The sequence below is a fragment of the Triturus cristatus genome, chromosome 6 (genome assembly GCF_964204655.1).
Source record: "Triturus cristatus chromosome 6, aTriCri1.1, whole genome shotgun sequence".
Classification (NCBI taxonomy): Eukaryota; Metazoa; Chordata; class Amphibia; order Caudata; family Salamandridae; genus Triturus; species Triturus cristatus.
In genome coordinates this window covers 1406651101-1406673406 of record NC_140589.1, presented here as the reverse complement: position 1 = coordinate 1406673406, position 22306 = coordinate 1406651101, and positions in this window count along the sequence as shown.

Sequence of the window (22306 nt, the reverse complement as noted above, 5' to 3'; positions counted from 1 at the left end):
ATTGCTCAATACAGTAGTTCTGACCTGCTTGTGGTGAAAAGACAATTATAACGCCATAGACTTCTTTGGTGTGCTAGGAAAATGTTATAACCAGATGCCATAGGTCTGGCCTGTTTATTATGAAAGGTTATTACAAAGGCACTAGGCCTGTCTTACTTATTGTGAAAAACATACGATAAAGCCAATGACCCTGCTACAGTGGATTGGTATCACATTATGTTACAAGCTGTAGAAATGTATTTGGTTTATGTGATATCTCTGATTACCATGATAGACAAGGGCTTTGGTGTTGGTCACCTGCTCTGACAAACCCTGGGGCTAGAATTTTACTTTGATGGTTCTTGTTAGGCCATGTTGAGAGGGGTTGTATATTGCTTTGCCAATTGCAATTTTGTACATATATGTAATTTCATAAATGCATGCCTCACAGTTGCCAGTTCATGTGCTCTTCAGTAAGTCTGGGTGTATATAATATATTCCTATTGGTGAAGGCTAGAAGCCGTATTGATTCACTGGAAAACGTTATGTCAGATTCCTTAAGCTTGATTTGTTTATAATGAAGAGTTATGATGAAGCAATTACATCTTAATTATTGTGAAAAGCATATTTTAAAGGCAGTGGACTTTTAATGATGGATTGTACTGTGGTAAAGCCTCCAGGCTTTGTTATATGGTGTCAGCGACCCACCCAAACAAACTATGGGGTTGGATTATTTACACTATGGTAGTCCTTATTAGACTCTGTTAATGGGGATCTTACATTGTTTTGACAACTGTATTTTGTACATATTTAAAATTTCATTACATTATACCTGATGATTGCCTTGTGGAATGGCTTATGACCAATATATTAGGTCTACGTTGGTCATATTGATAAGTCAATGATAAATGTTCCAGGTCTGCTAGTTTATAATGAAAGGTTAATGCAGTAGGCCTGACATGTTGATTGTGAAAAGTATATGTTAAAGTCAATTTGCATTTATGTGTAGATCATTACTGCTCTGTATTAAAGACTACAGATAGGTATTTTGTTACATGGAATTTCACAGATTACCATCATAGGCAGGGAGTTTGTGCTTGTGAACCCCTCTAATACACCATGGGTAAAGCAGAGTCCTTGTTAGACCCTCATAGGATAGATAGTATTTTGTGTTGCCAACTGTAATTGTGTATACTATGTAATTGAACCTAATGGTTGCATTGTGGGAAAGATTAACCTCTGTACAGCGGGTCTCAGTTGGTTCTGATGACAAGCCAATGATAACAGCTAGAGGCCTGATTGGTTCACTATGAAAAAATATTTCTGATGCTATAGGTCTCATTTGTTTATTATGAAAAGGTATGATAAGCACACTAGGCTTGACATATTGACTGTGAAAAGCATATGTTAAAGTCAATAGTCATGTAAGGGGGAATTGTTATTTCTCTATTTGAAAGACTGTGGAAAAATATTTTGTTGCATGAAATGTCACAGATTCACAGATTACCTTTGCAGAGAAGCATTTTGGTATTGGTTCCCACTCTAAAAAACAACCTAGAGGGAGAAGATTTGCACTATAACAATTGTAACAATTGTTGCTAAAATCTCTTCTTAGCTGTCTGCCAGGAGTTTGTAAAAAATTAGATGAAGCATACACATATATATATTCACTTAAAAAACCATAGGTTTCACACATGTTATAGTTAGCTGGACATTTCACTCGTAAAAAACCAATGAAATTCCCCCGTTATAGTTAGTGCAGGCAACTATAACTCACGCGACCGCAATCCTCTGCTGATGACGTCAGATATGACATCACTGTATTTAGACACTTATTTACCCATGTCTTCTTCCATCAATCTTTAGCTATACATATATTACAAATATTTATTTTTCATAAAGACACATATGTCATCAGTGATGTAATATCTGACGTCATCAGCAGAGGATTGCGGTCGCGTGAGTTATAGTTGCCTGCACTAACTATAACGGGGGAATTTCATTGGTTTTTTACGAGTGAAATGTCCAGCTAACTATAACATGTGTGAAACCTATGGTTTTTTAAGTGAATTTGCAAGGTTTTTTAAATGCTAATTCGTAACTATAACGTGTGTGAAACCTATGGTTTTTTCAGTGAATTTGTACGGTTTTTTAAATGCTAAGTTATGTATTTATTAATGTATTTTTTTTTCAGGTTTTTCACCGTGCGCGCACCGTGCGCGCGCTGTGGGCGCTCGGTGCACTTCGCGCACCGAGCACCAACGGTTCACAGTGCGTGCCGGGCGCGTGCGGAGCGCGCACCTCGCGATTTAAAAAAAAAAATGGTTTTATCTCCCTTGGGGGTGCTTCTGTGACCCCCTGACCAAGGCTAGGGGGTCAGGAACTGTCCACTCTGCCCCCTTTTCACGTTCTCCACCTTTGTTTTTCACCCCCTCAGACTGCGAGAGTCAAAATGGCGGCCGACACTTTCTGGTTTCGACCGATTCGAATATTTACCGAAATCTAACAACCAATCAGAATTGAGCTCGCGCTCGGTAGGGTGCGCGCACCGTGCGGGCACGGTGCGCGCGTATAGATATTGATATGCTTTTAAATGCTATTTTCACAGGAAATACTGAACAGATTTACACCAGACCTGCAAAAGGCACTTCCTTGACCTTATGGCTACCTCTCTGCCAAATTTCACTTTATTCTGTTCAGCCATTCGGGCTGTAGCTGCGACTAAAGGTCCTATGGAAAAATGCATGGGGAAAACGTGTTTTGGGACCCCCCCTTTTTCTCGACCCCGCTTGACGAATCACCCCGAGACTTTCAGGGTAGGAGCTGAACGGAGCGCCCCATTTGTTTTGAAAATTTCGCGAGGATTCGTCAACTGGCGCCAAAGTTATTCTAAATAGAATTTTGAGATTTCCTATGGAAACTAGGTTGTAACTATAACTATCTACTGGCGACCACCAGTAGATAATAAGGGTCCATTCTCGTTCTGTTCCAGCGGAGTTGCATGGAGTTGTAAGGCGAGTTTCCTTTCATATATTCACCGGCTTTGACTTTTCCCGGTGCAGTGGACCCCCTCCCTTCGAGTTGGTTCGGTGGACGGCAAAGTCGCTACTCCAGGTCAGCTGACCACCCCCGGGGTCCATTCTCGTTCTGTTCCAGCGGAGTTGCATGGAGTTGTAAGGCGAGTTTCCTTTCATATATAGATATATATATATATATATATATACACACATACATACACATATACGAATATACATATATATTAATTCACTGAAAAAACCATAGGTTTCAGGGGCCTTATAGTTAGCTGGACTTTTCACTCGTACAAAACCATTGAAATTCCCCCGTTATAGTTAGTTCAGCTAACTATAACTCGCGCGCCCGCAATGCGCTGCTGATGACGTCACGTATTACATCACTCATGACATGGTCAGTGACATCACTCATGACATCACTGATGACATCTCAAATGACATCACTGATGACATCACTGATGACATCATCCAGTGAATGTGTGTTTTTCTGAAAATTACATATGTTTTATATATATATATCTCAAGGTCGATGGAAGAATAAATGGGTATATAAGTGTCTAAATGGATGATTTGTTTTTGAAAAATTGATTGTATAACTGACTGATTAAGTGTATGTTAGTGAATACATGGCTTAGTGAGTAATGTTTAAATATGTAAATATCTGTATCAGTCTCTCACTTTGTGTATAAGTGGCTGCATGGGTTGCTGAGTAGCTACATGAGTGTCTATATAGGTTATTAGTTGGTTTTTTGAGTATCAGTATGAGTGTCTGAGTGTCTGTATGGTTCGGTGGGGGGTATTATGTAGTGCATAGGTGTATGAATGAGTGACTCACTGTTTGTATGTGTTGAAGACAGCATGTGTGCAGGACTGTATGGGTGGATGAGTGTGTACATGGGTGTGTTAGTGAGTGAATTACTGTCTCAATAGTGTCTTTATGAGTAACTACATATGTTTTAAACTAGTATATGTGACTATTGGTGTATATAAGTGAGTATATGTGAGAGTGAGAGATTGAAAGAGTTCCTGTATGAATAAGTATGTGTTTCTATAAGTGATTGTTTAAAAGACTAAGTATGTGTACGTTTCTGTAGAAGTAAGTGTGGTGGTGTGTGTATAACTGTATATGCAAGTAAATGGATGTTTGATTCTTTATTAGCATGAGTGACTATGTGTGTGAGTAACTTTATGGATCAGTGGCGTTGTGTAACAGGATGTATAGGTGTATGAGTACATATGATGAGTGAGTACATGTATGAGTGACTGTATAGGACTCTTGGTGAATGAGTGGATGTGTATGTGGATCTTAGAATTACTGAATAGGTTGTTGTAACTGATATTGGTATGTCAATTGTTTTGAAAATTTTAGTTTCTATTTTTGAATGTGTGTATCAAAGGTTATATTAGGGGGAGAGGAGGTCTGCCACACTATCACAAGGATGATGTCATCAGTGATGTCATTTGAGATATCATCAGTGATGTCATGAGTGATGTCACTGACCATGTCATGAGTGATGTAATATGTTACGTCATTAGCAGTGCATTGCGGGCCCGTGAGTTATAGTTAGCAGAACTAACTATAACGGGGGAATTTCAATGGTTTTGTACGAGTGTAAAGTCCAGCTAACTATAACGCCCCTGAAACCTATGGTTTTTTCAGTGAATTTCTAAGGTTTTTTAAATGCTAATTCCTAACTATAACGTGCCTAAAACCTATGGTTTTTTCAGTGAATTTCAAAGGTTTTTTAAATGCTAATTTCTAACTATGCCTACAGAGATAGGACATGTGAAGAAAGAAGAAAAAACGCACAGAAAGAAAAAAAAGAAATGCAGAAAGAAGCAACAGAAGTCCTCAAAGACGAAGAAAAGTGCAGGAAGAAGGATAACGTGCAGAAAGAACAAACAGAAGAGCAGAAAGAAGCCTTGTTGCAAAATCATCCTGTACCCTCAACTTTTTCAGACGGATACTGGTGGTAACTGAGTCTGACTAACCAGTCCTAGAGCCGGTGCTATGTTAAAAGACACTCAGAATACAGTGAAAACACCTACATACACTAGGGAACATTATGCGTTGGGGTCCCCCTGTGATTAGCATGACCTCCTCTGTAAGCCCCTAGTATATAATAGGGCAGGGGGATTAAAACTACCTCTTAAAACAGGCCACAGGGCGTTTTTGCACACGTTAACTCAGGCCCCGTCCCCTCCCTTCACCACTGTGTAAACACGCCCTGTGTCCGTTTTTAGTTGGGAGATTAAGTTCATTTGAATTCTGAGGGTCCCTAGGGTCCAACTAGACCACTAGGTACCTCCAGTGAGCGCCACAGAGCTGCGTTGCAGAGAGATGTAAAAAGGGGCATGGCCTAGACCACCTCTCTGCAACGCAGCTCCCTGGTGCATACTGGAGATACCTGTTGGGCTAGTTGGCCCTCAGGGACCCTCAGTATTGAAGGGGAATTAATTCCCCAACTTACAACTGGCCAGGGGGCGCATTTGCAGAGTGCTGCAAGGAGGGGGCGTGGCCTTCGGCGCGATGCCGGTCTTTTATTTATTTTATTTTTTAAGAAGGAGGGCTGTGTGGCCCCCCTTCTTTTTCTAATTTACTGGCCCTGGGGACCCCATCCCCCAGGGTCTGCACCCTAATTTTTTTTGTTGAAAAAATTTAATTTGGCCCTCCCAAGGTCTTAATCGGCCCCGGGGACCCCAACCACCGGGTCATGGCCTTTTTTTTTTTTAATTCTTTAGGAGGGGGCTGCGTGGTCCCCCTCCTCAGGCCACTTATGGCCCCGGGGACCCCATCCCCCATCCCCCGGAGCCGGACTTTGTTTTTTATTATTTAAAAATAATATATATTTATAGAAACACCTAGGACATGCTGGACAAACCGTATGTACCCATCACCATGTCGATTTGCGTGATATTCATTAAAAGGCGACTATGCATAGAATGAATCCACGTGGAATGTATTTACACCGCTAGTGAAGCTCTGACGTGTCTGACGACCCACCGTGCCTAATTCCGGCGTCCCCGCCAGTGGGTACTCTCCAAGTAGCCACCCTTGTGGTTTATTTATACAAACATGGATAGCTATTGACGGGCACATTTAATATACACGCACACCAAGCCATTCAAAGGGGATTCGACAAAAATTCGACCAAACTATGCAAGAAACCCCCCTCAAGGTTAATAAAACACACATCCGCCACTGGATGTGTAATACCTTTTATTTTACTCTCTGGAAAGGAGATGAATCTCACTTAAGAGTCACAGCGTGCTCCGGGCTGAGCCCAATGCTGTGTTACACCCACCAGTGCCCGCCGAGTGCCTCACACCTCTGTGTTGTATTCAACCAGCTAGTGCGTATGCTATGACACTCTCTAGCCCATGTGCACTGTAACACCACCCCGTGAATATGTCATGCCACACTTGCCTTCGCACGGGTTATATTGCCCCATCTAACGTGCCTTCCTCGATGCCTATGTTATAACGCACAGCGCTATGCCATACATATTACAATCTGGGATCCATATCTTTGTCATAGTGCATATGCAATGTTACACTCCCCAGCACATATTTTATATTACAACTTTAGAGACTAGTTAGGTTACACAACACTGCCCTGTGCATATTACACTCCAAGGTGCATATTGCATAGCACACGCTAGTGCCTGTGCTATCTCGCGCTCTCCAATTAATCTGTCATTGCGCACAATGTATTGCATATTATATTTCAAGCCCCGGTTCATCTTATATCACACTTTTTGGTGCATAGTTTATACCATAAACTATATCTAGTTTTCATTTTCAATCATGCTCTCAGGACTATGTTCTATATAACACTGCGTCCACCTACCCTTTTCACGGGCATTACATTTTGCGATGGGGGGTGGAGGGTCAGGGGCTGTTTCTGCCAAGTGAGCCCGGAGTCACAGTCACAAACGTCCTCTTCTTCCTGAATAAAAGTGAGATTATGCTGCATACTTGTTCATATTTTAAGTAGTTCGCACAGACACACATTTTAAAAACAATAAAGTTCCTAATACCCACCTTCTCTGAACAGTTAGCTTGCTTCCCCATCCACCTCCTCCCTATCCTCTGTTGTCTGAATCCATGGACTAGCCTCCTCCCTCCTGCCATGCATGGTCTGATGTGCTGCCACTGCCCTCCATTTAGCATGATGTACCAGTCCACTCCACCTGCCCTCCATTGCCCAATTCTATGGCCCATCATTGACCTCCTGCTTAGCCTCTGTGCTTAGCTTGCTGCCCCTATTCTCCTTCCCCCTGCCCTCCGATGTCTTTGTGCATGCCCCTGCTCCATCCTTTTTGCCCACCATGTACCATGGACCTGCCACTCCTATCTACTCTGAGTGTTCTGTTGAGCTGCCACTCCCCTCCCACCTGCCTAGCATTGTCAGATGACTGTAACTTGTCCCTGCCACCTCCACCCTGCCTGTCCACATGCCATGCCCCTATCCCCTTCCTCCTGTCCTCCATGGTCCATTTTACTGCCACACCCCTCTGCCCTCCCTGGTCTGTTGTGCTGCAACTGCTCCTCCTGCCTGCCCCGCGCGGTCTGTTGAGAAGCCCCTTCCCCTGAACTCTCTTGTCTGTGCCAGGTCCTGACCCTCCCTTCTATCCTCCATGGTCCTTTGTGCATGCCCCTGCACCCTCCTTCCTGCCCATCATAGCCATTGTGCTGCCACTAACCCTCCCGCTTGCCATGCATGGTCTTTTGTGCTGCCATGGCCCCTCCCACCTTCCCTGTGTGGTCAGCTAGCTGCCCCTGACCCCCTCCCACCTTCCCTCCATGGTCTGTGTGTATGCCATCATAGTCTCATTGTTGCTCTCCATGGTGTGTCTTGTTTCTAGTGCCCATCCTGCCTGACCTCCATGGTCATCTTGCTGCTCCTGCCCTGCCCCCTTGCCCCCAGCCCTCTGTTTCCATGTGCATACCCCTATTCCCTCCCTCCTGGCTTGTCTATTCCATTGTAATGCCCCTGATCCGTCCCTCCGCCATTTATGGTCTGTTATGCTGCAGCTTTCTCTCCTGTCTGTCCATTATGGTCAGATAGCTACCATTGCTTCTTTCCCCTCTGTTCTCTGTTGTCCATGTGCATGGTCCTGTCCCCTCCCTATTGCTTTCTATGATTGTTGTGCTGCACTCCCGTCCCGCATGCACTGTGTGGTGTATTTTGCTGCTGCAAACCCTGATGCCTGCCCTGTAGGGTCAGTTTGGTGCACCTCTCAATGTCCCTCCTGTCCTCTGTTATCCGAGTCCATGTCCCTACCCCAACTCCTCCTGCCTACCATGATCCAATGTACCATACTTGCGAACATTTTGAACTTGGTAAGAGGGAGATTTTGAAAAAACTGGAGTATTGATTTTCCCCTTTGAGTTACATTGAAAAAGAGGAGATTGTAGACAGGAGACAGATCAAATAAAGCCCATTTGAGCTTAAAAACATTGGACGTTTCCTGGCTGAAACGGGTCTGTTGGCATGTATGGTTGTACTACCACTGCCTCTTCCTTCTGCCCACAATGGTCTATTATACTGCCACAGCCTATCTTGCCAGTCCTGTATTGTTGGTTTGTTGCCCCTGCCCCCCTTTCCGCTGCCCTCCATATTTTGTTGTGCTGCCACTGCCCTTCCTGCCTGCCCAGTGTGGTAAAATTGTTGCCTCTGCACTCTCCTACCTGCCTTCAATTTTCAGAGTCCGTGCCCCTGGCTTCTGCCTCTCAACAGTATCCCAATGAACAACTAGATTGCTAACATTCTATATTTATTACAAAAGTGTGGAACGCCTGACGTCATCTTGATGTAATCAAAACTGTAATACCTAGAGTATTTCCTTTAGAAATTACATATATGAGAGGGTCTTATTTGCATCAAAATTATGGTTAGTGCTCTAAAAAAATAAAATGAGGACATATTTTCTGAGTTTTCAAATAGCGACAAAGAACTTTTAAATTATTTGTAATCTTTATGTTTCTTAATCCAGTTGACCACTTGATTAAATGTTGCACCTAGGGGAGAGGATGTGGTGGTACTTCCAGAGCTGCAGACTTTGCAACTGGGGAACCAGGTTGGAGTTTCTGCTTCAGCTCAACATTCTGTGATTCTGGTCAAATCACTTGATCTCCCCATGTCTACAACCAAAATGAATTTGATCTTGTGTGATGGAACCAATGCTCATGTAAAGCACTCCAATACCTGACAAGTCTGCACGATATAAAACTGCAAATACACAAAAAATAAGTGTTTTGCACACTTCTGTCATTGGGCTACATGTGGGCTACATCTGGGTGATATTTGTGCTGCATTTGGGCTCTTTTGTCTCTGGTGGCCATCTTGGGAGATTTATTTGTTATGAAGTTTTAAGTGTTACCAGTTTATTCCAATCAAGATGGCTTCAGGTGCGCCATACCTTTGTCATAAGTAAGACAGTAAGCGCTCTAGTTGTTCTTAAGAACTCTCTGGGACATTCTGTCATCGGGCTATACTTGGGCTACATCTGGGTGATATTTGGGCTACATTTGGGCTCTTTTGTCTCTGGTGGCCATCTTGGGAGATTTATTTGTTATGAAGTTTCCTAATTTCCTCATTTAGTGCAGTCTCCTCAGTGGGAATACTTTCAGTTTTTTATTTTGGTTCCATCAAGAAGGCATTCAGATGTGTCACACATTTGCCATAAATTCTGAATGTTAGCACTCTAGTTGCTCATTAGATCACTGTAGTAAAACTACTGCTCACCAGGGAAGTCTGCTGCTGGTAATCAAAGTACATGTGTCAGTCTGCATGTCAGAATTTGTTTATGAAATAGAAGAGGATTTGAGAAGTCAAAATGTGCCCTAATTTTTCTTTCTGCAGCACTAATCATAATTTCTATGGCAAAATGAACCCCCTCATTTTGTTCCTTTGTAAATTAAATGTTTTAAGTGTTACCACTTTATTCCAATCAAGATGGCTTCAGGTGTGCCATACTTTTGTCATAAGTAAGACTGTTAGCGCTCTAGTTGTTCGTTAGAACACTCTGGGACATTCTGTCATTGGGCTATACTTGGGCTACATCTGGGTGATATTTGGGCTACATTTGGGCTCTTTTGTCTCTGGTGGCCATCTTGGGAGATTTCTTTGTTATGAAGTTTCCTAATTTCCTCATTTACTGCAGTCTCCTCGGTAGGAAATACTTTCAGTTTTTTACTTTGGTTCCATCAAGAAGGCATTCAGATGTGTCACACATTTGCCATAAATTCTGAATGTTAGCACTCTAGTTGCTCATAAGATCACTGTAGTAAAGCTAATGCTCACCAGGGAAGTCTGCTGTTGGTATTCAAAGTGCATGTTTCTGTCTGCATGTCAGAATTTTTTTATGAAATAGAAGAGGATTTGAGAAGTCAAAATGTGCCCTAATTTTTCTTTCTGCAGCACTAATCATAATTTCTATGGCAAAATGAACCCCCTCATTTTGTTCCTTTGTAAATTAAATGTTTTAAGTGTTACCACTTTATTCCAATCAAGATGGCTTCAGGTGTGCCATACTTTTGTCATAAGTAAGACTGTTAGCGCTCTAGTTGTTTGTTAGAACACTCTGGGATATTCTGTCATTGGGCTATACTTGGGCTACATCTTGGTGATATTTGGGCTCCATTTGGGCTCTTTTGTCTCTGGTGGCCATTTTGGGAGACTTATTTGTTATGATGTTTCCTAATTTCCTCATTTACTACAGTCTCCTCAGTAGGAAAAACTTTCAGTTTTTTACTTTGATTCCATTAAGAAGGCATTCAGATGTGTCACATATTTACCATAAATTCAGAATGTTAGCACACTCGTTGCTTATTAGATCACTGTAGTAAAGCTACTGCTCACCAGGGAAGTCTGCTGCTAGTATTGAAAGTGCATGTTTCAGTCTCCATGTCAGAATTTTTTAATGAAATAGAAGAGGATTTGAGAAGTCACTCAAAATGTGCCCTAATTTTTCTTTCTGCAGCACTTATCATACTTTCTATGGCAAAATAAACCCCCTCATTTTGTTCCTTTTTAAATTAAATGTTTTAAGAGTTACCACTTTATTCCAACCAAGATGGCTTCAGTTGTGCCATACGTTTGTCATAAGTAGGACTGTTAGCGCTCTAGTTGTTCTTTAGAACACTCTGGGAAGCTGCAGTAGAACAAAAAGGAATCAACTGACAGTCTCTGCCCTTGTTGGATGTACATGTTTTATTGAGAATGTCAGACTTCATTCTCACGTGACTGAGAAAGATAATGTGAATTTACAAAAAATATGCTCTCAGTCTAGCTTATAGATCACCTTCCAAACCTCTGTGGGAAAAGCATGAGAAAATAGTTTTCTCTCAAACATGATTCATGATATCACAGCAGAAGGCTTTTTCACATGGTAAAATCACCTTAGAACACACCACAATACCTAAAATGAGTATGGTACCATCAACAAATGATTTATAATGTAATTAAAGTCTTAAAACCTTCTATTAACTGCAATGCTTTTTAATGAGGTGCTATCATGTATATTGGTCCCAAGATGGCGGCCAACACTTCTTGGATGAAGTGCTGACAGCCAATCAGATCTCACAATGAGATGTGTAGTTAGGCTCCGCCCAGATATATATGTGATTTTACTTTTGATTTTCTTAGGAACTACTGAACAGATTGACACCATATATGCAAAAGGCACATGCCTGACCTGAGGACTACCTCTTTGCCAAATTTCAAGTAATTCTGTTCAGCCGTTCGGGCTGTACCTTCGACTAAAGGTCCCATGGGAAAATGCATAGGGAAAACGCGTTTTGGGACCCCCCTTTTTTCTCAGCCCCGCTTGACGAATCACCCCGAGACTTTCAGGGTAGGAGCTGAGCGGAGCGCCCCATTAGTTTTGAAAATTTCACGAAGATAAGTCAACCGGCGCCAAAGTTATTCAAAATAGAATTTTCAGATTTCCTATGGGAACTCGGTCCTAACTATAACTATCTACTGGCGACCGCCAGTAGATAATATATCCATATGGATACATAGAGGGCCTTTGGGTCAGCTCTGGTCTGTGATTGGTTTGTCTGAATGTCATTTACACTCTCCTTCTATCCATAAGAGCGTACTGCAGTCGTTCAGTCAACATCAGTCATTGGCTCACTCCCCCTGTGAATGATGCATTTGCAGATCACATGTGTACATCTACCTGAAAAAGAGTGTACTTAAGTGTCAGGGTTATTTGGTCAGTCCGTTATATTTTCTCCCTTTATAGTTCCTCTTTCATTTCTTTGGTTCTCTTCTTTCTAATGTTTCCTAAGAGGATCGTACAGTTTTCCAGGCAGTGTTTAAGGTTCATGTATGCCATTATTTGAACTACTGTGTACCACATCCCATGTAGCTCCTTTCTTTAAACAAGGAGACCAATATGCCAGATGGCAACATAGCTTCTTTATTATATTTTTTATTTGTATTCTTTTAATTTACCCTGCATATGCTGTTGAGTTTATGTGTGTTTTATTGTGGTTGTGTCAGAGGGTGAATGTAGGAATGAGTCAGTGAAAGAATGAATGAATTGATGAATGCAATGTTGAGTGACAGAGTGCATTTATGATGACTTATTGTGTACCTAAACCCATCAATGACACAAAAGCCCTTTCATTCATACGCCAGACTTACTGGAATGCCAATGCCTTGTGAAAAATGTGCTACACTATGAATATTTGATTTGTAGTGAGGGTTGTTTACCTCAATTCACTGCTGTACTTTATGCAATAGTCATTATAATATTTTGTCATCTATGAAAGATACTGCCTTTAGTTTAATGAGTACCTAGTTCACTGTGTACCAATGGTAGACAGTATTTTGATTTACCCATTGATTGATTGGTACAACCAGTGTCTAAAGAATGGGAATCCAGATGGACATCATAGTGGAAAGATGGACAGCACAAGAAGGAGATAAATGTTAATTTGTCAAGGCCCCTAATTTGGTGAGTGTGGTGTTCTCACCCATACTGAGGGTGTCAGCAAATAATGTGTCATAGGATTTGATACATGCTTTACAGTTTAAGATGAGGAATAACATTCATTGTCTGTGTTTATTAAAACACACAACTGATGCAATATGATTTGCATTAATAATTTTACATGTTTCATGTCTCCCGTCACAAACCAAAGCAAATATTTCAATATCTCTGATTAATCTTTTACTGAGATAATAAATGGGGGTCTAGAGGATGGATTGTGAATCACAGGTTTTGTACTCGCGCTTTAGACCAGACAAGCGTATCACAGAGTACACATTTGTGTAAGTCATGTACCAGAACAAGATATTTAGCCATATACTGAAATTAGGTGAGAAAGGAATCATGCCAAATCAGATAAAGTTTCTTCCTGGATTTGTTATGCCATGAAAAACATTGGAACTTACTGATTATATAAAGTTTCCTTTTCTGGAATATTGTAGGATCAATCAGACATTTGACAATATTTATTCAATGATGCCCTTATGCGATTATGGTAAATTTTGCCTCTAATATAGATGGATGAGAAAATATTTTTTCTGGAAGGTTACCAATCATTTATGTTCTATCCTCAACAGATAGTTAGGCATACTGGGGATCAACTATTTTGAGAAGAAAAGGCATTTTTCTAAATTCATCAATAAGAAAGGACAAATAAATCACATTATTACTATTCAGTTTAATATTGCCTTTGTTCCACTTGAGAAATTGTAACGGTAATGCTTTTTAATATCCCCAAAAGCTTGGATGATTCCTTGTGTAAGAATGAGTTGCAATTGAAAGAGGAAATACTGCTGAGAAAATTGTGCTAGTGGGGAATGCAAACACTGTGTCAGCATAAACAATGATGGCATCTACGACATCAAAATATGTGGATGAACTGCTTGGGTTATCTGCAGAATATGGTTTTAATAAGAGAGCAGTTTCTAAAGGAAGAATCTTGAGAGTTTTTTTGGTACATCCATCACTTCACAAATTCAGCTTAGATAGACACTTTATTGATCATATCATCATTGACTGCAACTCATATCAAATGACAGACAATATTTCTGTTAAGCCTACATCGAAAAGTGACCATGATAACATGAAACTTAAAATAATCTAACCCTGCCTCTTTCAGATGTGGATAATATACTGCATATCAAGAGTCGGTGGTTAGTAAATAGAAGAGTAATGGCAAATTATCTGAATATCAATGCTATCAAATTTGCTATCTGTGGATGCTGGAAAATGTAATTTTTCGCTAATGATATAGAATTTGAGAAGGCTACTGTTCCTTTTAAACATCATACCAATAAACATGTCTTTGATACATCCTATTTACTATACATGGCTATGGATTTGCATATATGTGCTCCTATACACTAAGTAATTCTATGGGTTTGTGTATTTGATTTCCCCAGTTTGATTGCAGAGATAATACAGAGGAAATAAGTGACAGGAGTCATTTGATAAATGTAAATATAAACTCCTAAAAAAGTGTTAAGTTATGATCAATAGGACAAGGTATATAGCTCAGTAAAAGGCAGATGATTATTTTTGTGTCATAAGGACCCAGAAACTATGTACCTTTGGAAAGCAGGAAAGAACTTCAGTTAATTGTGCATTTTATTAAAGTGCCATTTGACTCTGTTAAGGATTTATATACCATGATTATCTTTTCACTACCCCTAGCAACTACCCTCAAGGAATTATGAGATAGGTTTTGATTTTCTGTGCTTTGAATGTAGACTGGTAGGCATCTATTTAAATATCATTGGCCAATTTAATATATTGCTCAATCACATAACATGAATTTCATGGGTCATTTGGAAATAGAAATAGATCATTTTTGCCTCATCACTGTGGTGAAGATTTTTCATCATAAAAAAGCTTTACACATACATCGACAATAACATGCACCATGCAAATGTACTGTAAGTATAATTTCCACATTTAAATAGACTCTGTCTAATGTAGACCTGTATTTGTATATGTCTCATGTTAGTTGCCACTTTGCTTTGGGAAACATGAACATTTATTTTCTAGTTCAATGCTGAAGCATCATTGAAAACACGTAATGCTTATTTTTTTCATTTCTCATTTAAAAAGGATGCATTGTTCTTTGAAATTGTGGTGGAAGTTCTTAATTGAGTGGAGGCCTTTTAGCTTCACCTGAGATTCTGAACAGCCCTTATGTCTTATCTGCTAGTTTAAAGGCCACAGTCAAGCTTGTTTGTGTGGAAATAGTTGTATATTTTAATGAGACTGACACTGGATATTTATTGTCTTTTCTGTTTGACCTTTGAGAAGTTACCTGTTAGAATTCTGTAGTTTTAAGAATTTATTTGCAACTTTTAGCTTTAGAATCCCTTTGGCTTCAGATTCCCTTCAGCTTCACTTTCTCAAACTAGAAATTCAGATGCCTTTTCACTTGCCTTTAGATGAAGCTCCTTTTCTGCTTGCCTTTAGATACAAATTGATCTTTCTCTCATTTAGAGCAGATGTTTCCTACAGACTTTCACATGCTTCCTAGCAGAATTCTGCTGTACTAACTCCTAAGATTTCTCTGACTTTTCTCCACCTTAGCAGTGTAGGGAGTTCCCCTTTATAGAAGAACAGATTTGCTCCATTCTATTTATGACAACTTTATAATAGTGTGACTTTATTGTTATAATTTTGAATTGCTTTGGGATCTATCCACTAATGGATTCATGTATTGGCTATTGCATTACAATTAATCCTGATCATGTGAGTTTGTAACTTTCTGAATTCTTTAATAAACCTTTATGGATTTGAGCTTAAACTTTCTCTGTCTTCCTTATAAGGCCAATTGTGTGTCACATTATTGTAATGTATTGACCTTTATGTCTGTCTCAGTCCAAGCTAAAGATTCTCAGAGGGCCCTTGTTGAACTAGAATTTGCAGGGAACAAAGTGCCCTAACAAACATCCTGGATGCATAAAATGTGTGCACCTTGGAAAGACATGAGAAGTTAACTGGTGTTCATAAGACAGTACACGATTTTTCAAGTTGGGATTAGGAAAAACTGTTTCACCAGAGAACATGGTGTGGCTTTTAAATCCTTGATCATTAAATGAATCCTTGTTAAATGGGACCATCTTCTGGTGGTACCCTTTAGATCAGGCATATGCTTTTGACTCACTTAACAAGTATGCTCTGGACCTAACTTGCTGTTATGGGTATTGATGAGGTTCTACTCAGATGAGCCGTTGTGGCATATACTGACAACTTAACATTAGGCTGACGTGCAATAAATGAGTTAACAGCTAAAGCCCTTACTGTGAAAAAGTTGAATGGGAAAGAATGCGCACTCACTCCTTTAAGTAAAGCTTTGGTCAAAAATACGGTAGAACCCCCAAATAAAATATTTTGGCTACTTTTTCAGGTAAATGACAACCTTAGGCAACATAAGCTTCAATTCAGCTGGTCTCTGGGCATTAATGTGTGCTCAACATTGCTCAAAATCAGGACTATAATAAATATGGATCCCATGTCTTGGAAAAGGTGTTAAAATACATTTTCCTCAAATTACTTCTGTCTTTTATTTGGCGATGCAGAAATATGGGTTATTTTAATGCAAAGAAAACAGAAGATTTTGAACATAAATATATATTAGTAGTTTCTAAATCTACCTCTGATTGAGTGGTAAAGACTGGTCTGCATAAATGTTCACTTGATCTCACATTGCCCTGGTTGTTTATTACCAAAAGTAGAAAGTGCATTTCAGTTTTGGAAGTGTTCAACATCAGTGATCTATTCATCCAGGGGCAGGTGACTGTGAGGCAGTTAAAGGCCTGTGTCTGTAGGTAAAGGTGTAAAAACATAGACGAGAAAATATGATTATGGTATTATATCTATAGCGATGATACAAAAAGCCAAAGCAAGTGATCTTTTGGCAATAAGAGGACGTATAGAAGTCCAAGGGTAGAGTTATGATTTGCATGTTTGGAGTGCAAGTTATTACAATTTAGAATGAACCTAAATGGGTCGATTTACATGAAATGTCAATTAAACATTTGTTACCATAACTGTACTCTAAATGTGCCTTTGGGTGTGTGCAGCAGAAGGTGGCCACAGGGCTTGTCCTAGAGTCATGTCCTGGTGTATTGCGTGGCTAAACCCCAGTGCACCCAGCCATCTGCCATGTGCAGTGAGCATTTGCTGCAAGACCTGCCAGGCTTATGAACAGGGTATCCAATACCTATATCTAGTATTAGGCTGCAGACACTACAATGAATGTTATGAAGTTTATTGAGGTTGTTACTCTTTCGCAACCAAAAGTTGCACTAAAAAGTTAATTTATTTGTGTATTGTCTTTTTTTTGCTTTTAATCTTTATTTTTATTTTTAGCAACAAAAACAGAAAACGACCTCTTGAACTTGCAATAAAAAACAGGAGAAAATAATGAATGAAGCATAAATAGTCAAGGGTGGAACTCCATTCTGTGGTTCTTCAGCACTCAAATTTTGCACTTCGTGAAATAGAGTGCCACTCTTGCCATATCAGATGGCTGGGACCTGCAGCCAAACCACAATGGGCCATCATCTCAAGAAGCACATCGTTGAAGGCTATCTGTAAGTAGCCTCATTCAAAATATTTCTTGGGTTTGCAGTCGTTTTTGGGGCCCATAAACTTTTTGGCCACGGGGGACCAAATATGGTTCATAATTTCAGAAATTCAGCAGTAGGGCCCATAGTCTTTCCGGGTGAGGATCAAGGTCCACAGACCAAGCATGAACATTGGCTTTTTTTATAATTACAATTCAAAGCTGGGGTCCCAACCTCATAAACATAGTGTCAAGTCACCCTTCCTCCTTATTTGGCTTTTTATGGTTGTTTCCAGGGACTGTGGCCCGTATTTGGTTCATAGGCTCAACTTTGTGTTCACAGACTTGAAATATAAAAAAGGCTCCTTGTCTAACAGGGTGCCTTTATTTAAAAAATGTGCATCTGTCCTCAAACCTGGGTCCACAAGTTGTTAAGTCAACATATTTCTTAATCATATCCCTTCAAAGTCCACCCAATATAATGCTAATTTCTCAAAATCTGCTGAACAGAGTTATACCAAATCAAACAAAGGTTCTGATTCGAGTAACGTTCTAGCTTCATACCAATTAATTATGATGATTGAGTTTCGGGTGTGCAAAGCACAAACATTAACACACACCGGGTTATCTTTGTGCTGAAACAGGTCAAATAGCAAATGCACTCATTCTGTTAGATAGATAAACCACAATTAAATGTATAAGAATAGTCTTTAGATGTTTCCTGAATCTGAAAAATGTATAAGAATAGTCTTTAGATGATTCCTGAATCTGAGAAGATCTGGTTCATCCCTAAGAGAGTACAGAAGCAGGTTCTAGCTTTGGGCAGCCGCAACAGAAAAGGCATGACTGCCGATACATTTACAACGAAACCTAGAGATCACCAGACTGCAGTAGAAAGCTGATCTCAGTGTATAAGAATGAAAGTACTGCATGATAAGAGTGTTGAGGGGAGATCTATAGGGTAACTAACTGCCTTGCGGACCAAGCAGAGAGGTATGAAAAGAATTTTCTCACTCACCAGTAGCAAATGCAGTTGAGACAAAATGGGAAAAATGCGAGAGATGCAATGGCCCCCACATGCTAACCTAGCTGCAAAGTTCTGAATCAATTGAGAATTTCTTAAAAGACATATTGGGAGTCAAGATAGATGTGAATATGGTAATGCAAGTGAGAAGAAATGAATGCATTGAGAATTGAACCCTTATGGGTGGGAGTAAACAGGGAGAGCACATGTTTTTAACAGTTTAACTGGAACAATCAGGAATTGACTACAGATAACACTTTGTCAGCTACAGGCAAAAAGGAGTCAATATTGATGGCCAGGGTTTTGGCCACAGAAAGTAGATAGGGGGAAGCGCCAGACTAGAAAGCCAAATATTGGATGGTAAAGGTATATGCGGTTTGGTTGGATTAAGAATGTCTGTTTTGGAACCAATAATTATGAAGGGGTTGGAATTCATCCAGTGGTGGAACACTGGTTAAACCAGCCTGCAAAATGGTTGAAGACTTTTTTGAAGTCGCCGTTATATTTGGAAACATTTTGGTTATCATCAACTTAAAGAAAACATCTCCGTGTAAAAGATTCAATAAGGTGGGCCTAAGGCCTTAGAAATAGAACATAAAGATTAAAAGCAGTGGTGGAAGGACAGATCCCTGAGGGACACAGCAAGTGCACAGCCTGTAAGTTGATTCAAAGGAGACCAGTCGAATTGAAAAAACCTTGCAAGAAGAATCATATGATTTCCAGTGTCAAATGCTATGTTAAAATCTAGAAGGATCAAAGCAGTAGGAATGATTGCATCTTAGAACATTCTCAGATCGTTCAGCAGTGAAACAGCAGTAAGTTCAGTACTGCGATGAGGAACAAAGCTTAACTGAGCTGGGTGAAGGGGGCTGTTATTAGACACAAACCAGAAAGTTGTGAAGACAACACTTGCTCCTACAATTTGCAAAAGAAGGATAGCTGGGAGATAGGGCTATTTTGCTGTAGCAGAGAGCAACTGCCATTTGGTACAAACAGAGCTATTTATTTCTTCAAAACTCTCTTTTCATTTTCTTACTTTTTTTGGGATGTGCCAGGAAGGTTAGACTTCCTCCGAAGTTAGAGCATCATGAAGGGTTTACGCAGTGAAAGTTAGCCACTCAGGCTTGGTTGAGCGCAGTGTCTGGAGAAAGACCAGGCCCTGCAGTCAGCCTCTATTGCACATGAACAAAAGCTGTGCATCAATGCGGTTGGCGACTTTGGACACCCATGCAAGGTTGGACCAGGACCTGACCAAAGTCCAGCCCTTTAAAATATCCTCATTGCATGTAATTTTCAGCTATGTGCAGTGGGGGTTTGCTGCCCATGGAGAGTTGGTTGCAACTCCTCATCATAGGTCATGCCCTGCAGAAGTCCCTAACACACACAGAAGATATATATCTAACTATGGCTACCTAGGGGGCATTGGACACAGGTCCTCTTTGAAGGCCAGGCCTCTGACCAGCTCTGGCTGCACACAGCAGAGGCTCTGAACAGCAGGGGTTGTTCAGCAGCAGCTGGATGGGTGCAAGGCCTAGCTGAATGCAATATGCAGTGTGGCTTGTCTGCCCCTAGAGAGAGTTGGCCATCAGAAGTGGGTTGGGTACAGGGACAACCCCTGCTGCGCAGCACAGATTGGCTGCTTTTAGGTATTTTGTACACTAGGCTGATCTTTATGGCTGTATGTTGGATGTAGCATATCATTAAGAAAAACATAAAATGACAAAAAATTGCAACCACTATGAAGTTAAGAAGTTACTGTTAACCTTCAGAAAACACCTTAAGGTATGATTAAATAACCCTTTGAAATTCACTAAAAACACAGTTATAGTACAGTTACAGTTATGATTTAAAATTGAAAACTCCCTGATATTCGTCAGCTATGGTTAGCTCCACACATACTTTGGTGTCAGAGCAACACGACAGACCATAACTTGTTTTCATTAATACAAATGTTCTATATATGCCAGTTGCCACTGGGTACTTTAAGTTAGGATCATGTTTCCATAGCAGTTTTTTTTAAAACATGTATCAGTTCACTAACAACTTTGGCATCATTTGATAAATCTTCTAAAAAATGTCCATCAAAAGATTCATTCACCTCAGCTCCTTCCTGTGGTGATTTATTTTATTTATAAGGTTATATAGTGTGGACATGACCCTCGTAGGGTATCAGAGTGCTTCACAATTGGTTAGGCAAGAACAAAACATGACAACCAAGCAACACAAATGCTATAAAATAGGGAGGAGGTCTGTTAGTTAAACACCTAGAAGTCAATGTTGAGTGAGAGTCCAGGTTGAGACACTGTGTCATTAAATTGTCCATATGCTTAGTCAGAATTTCTAGGGCAGTTTTGATCACAAACAGGTTGACTTCTTTTTTTAATGAAGTGGTTGACGTGTTCAGTCTGATTTCAGGTGGAAGGGAGTTCCAAATTCTAGGGGGCATTCCAGAGTTTTCTTTTTCAGAAATTTCCGCTGTTTTAACAATAAGGTGCTAGTGCTACTAAAGGATCTGCAACCACCAAACAACTCTAGTTTGTCAGCTAGATATTTTGTGGTGTGTTGAAGTGTAGTGCTTCATGTGTCAAGCAAGAAGTTTTCAGCTGTATCCTTACCTCATATGAGATCCAGTTTAGTGCCTTTAGATCGGGAGTGATGTGGTTGTATCTCTTGGATCCAGTGATGAGACTTGCAGCAGAATTAAGGGACACCCTTAGTGGAGCCAGCTTGGATCTAAGTAGACCACATAAGAAGCACTTCCATATTCTAACATGGGCATTACTAGTGCTTGCACAGCTGTCTTGAAGCTGTCTGGGTTAAGGGTAGAAGGGTTTTATTTTTCTTAATATGTTGATTTGAAGGTTCACTCCTTTGTGGCTGTGCTGTTGTGTTCCTGCATGTTGAGATTCTTGTTAAGTGTTATTCCCAGGGATCTTATGGAATCTATACCGTGTGGAAGGCAATTGAAGGCTGTTAGATGGTTCATCCAATGTCTAGCAATCTTTTTGGTGGGGCGACTAAGAGGAATTCGGCTTTGAGCGTGTTGAGTTTAAGGTGGTTTCTGGTCAGCCAGCTTTGGGTTTTTTGTAAAGTTGTGTTGAGTAGACAGATATCTTCAGGGGAGAAGATTTTTAGGTACATTTGGGTGTCATCTGCATACCTGTGGTATTTCACGTTGGATAATTTCAGAATTTCAGTCTGAGGCTCCGTGAAGAGGTTGTGGAGGGTAGGTGATAGGGTGGACCCCTGTGGGACTCCTAAAGTGACCGGAGGGGTATTGGACAGTGTTTGGTTAACCTTGATTCTTTGAGTTCTGTTGTGTAGAAACGAGGCGAACCAGTTTAGAACGACTCCTGATAACCCCATTCAGCAATCCAGTAGGTCAAGTAGGCTGTCATGTTTGAACATATCAAAGGCTAAGGAGTGGTACAGGACGATAAAGAAGCTAGGTGCATTCTGATCTAGCATTTTAAGCGCTTCGTCAACTCTATGCTTAAGGACAGTTTCTGTGCTGTGTCCCTGACAGAAACCGGATTGGTATTGGTCAATAAGGTGGAACTGGTTTATGTGATTGCATAGTTGGGTATTTACACATTTCTCCAGGAACTTTGCCAGAGAAGGAATGGTGTAGATTGGTCAGAAGTTATTTGGGTTTGAGTGATCTGCTGAGGGTTTTTTTAGAATGAGGGTTACTTGTCCTGATTTTATAACACCT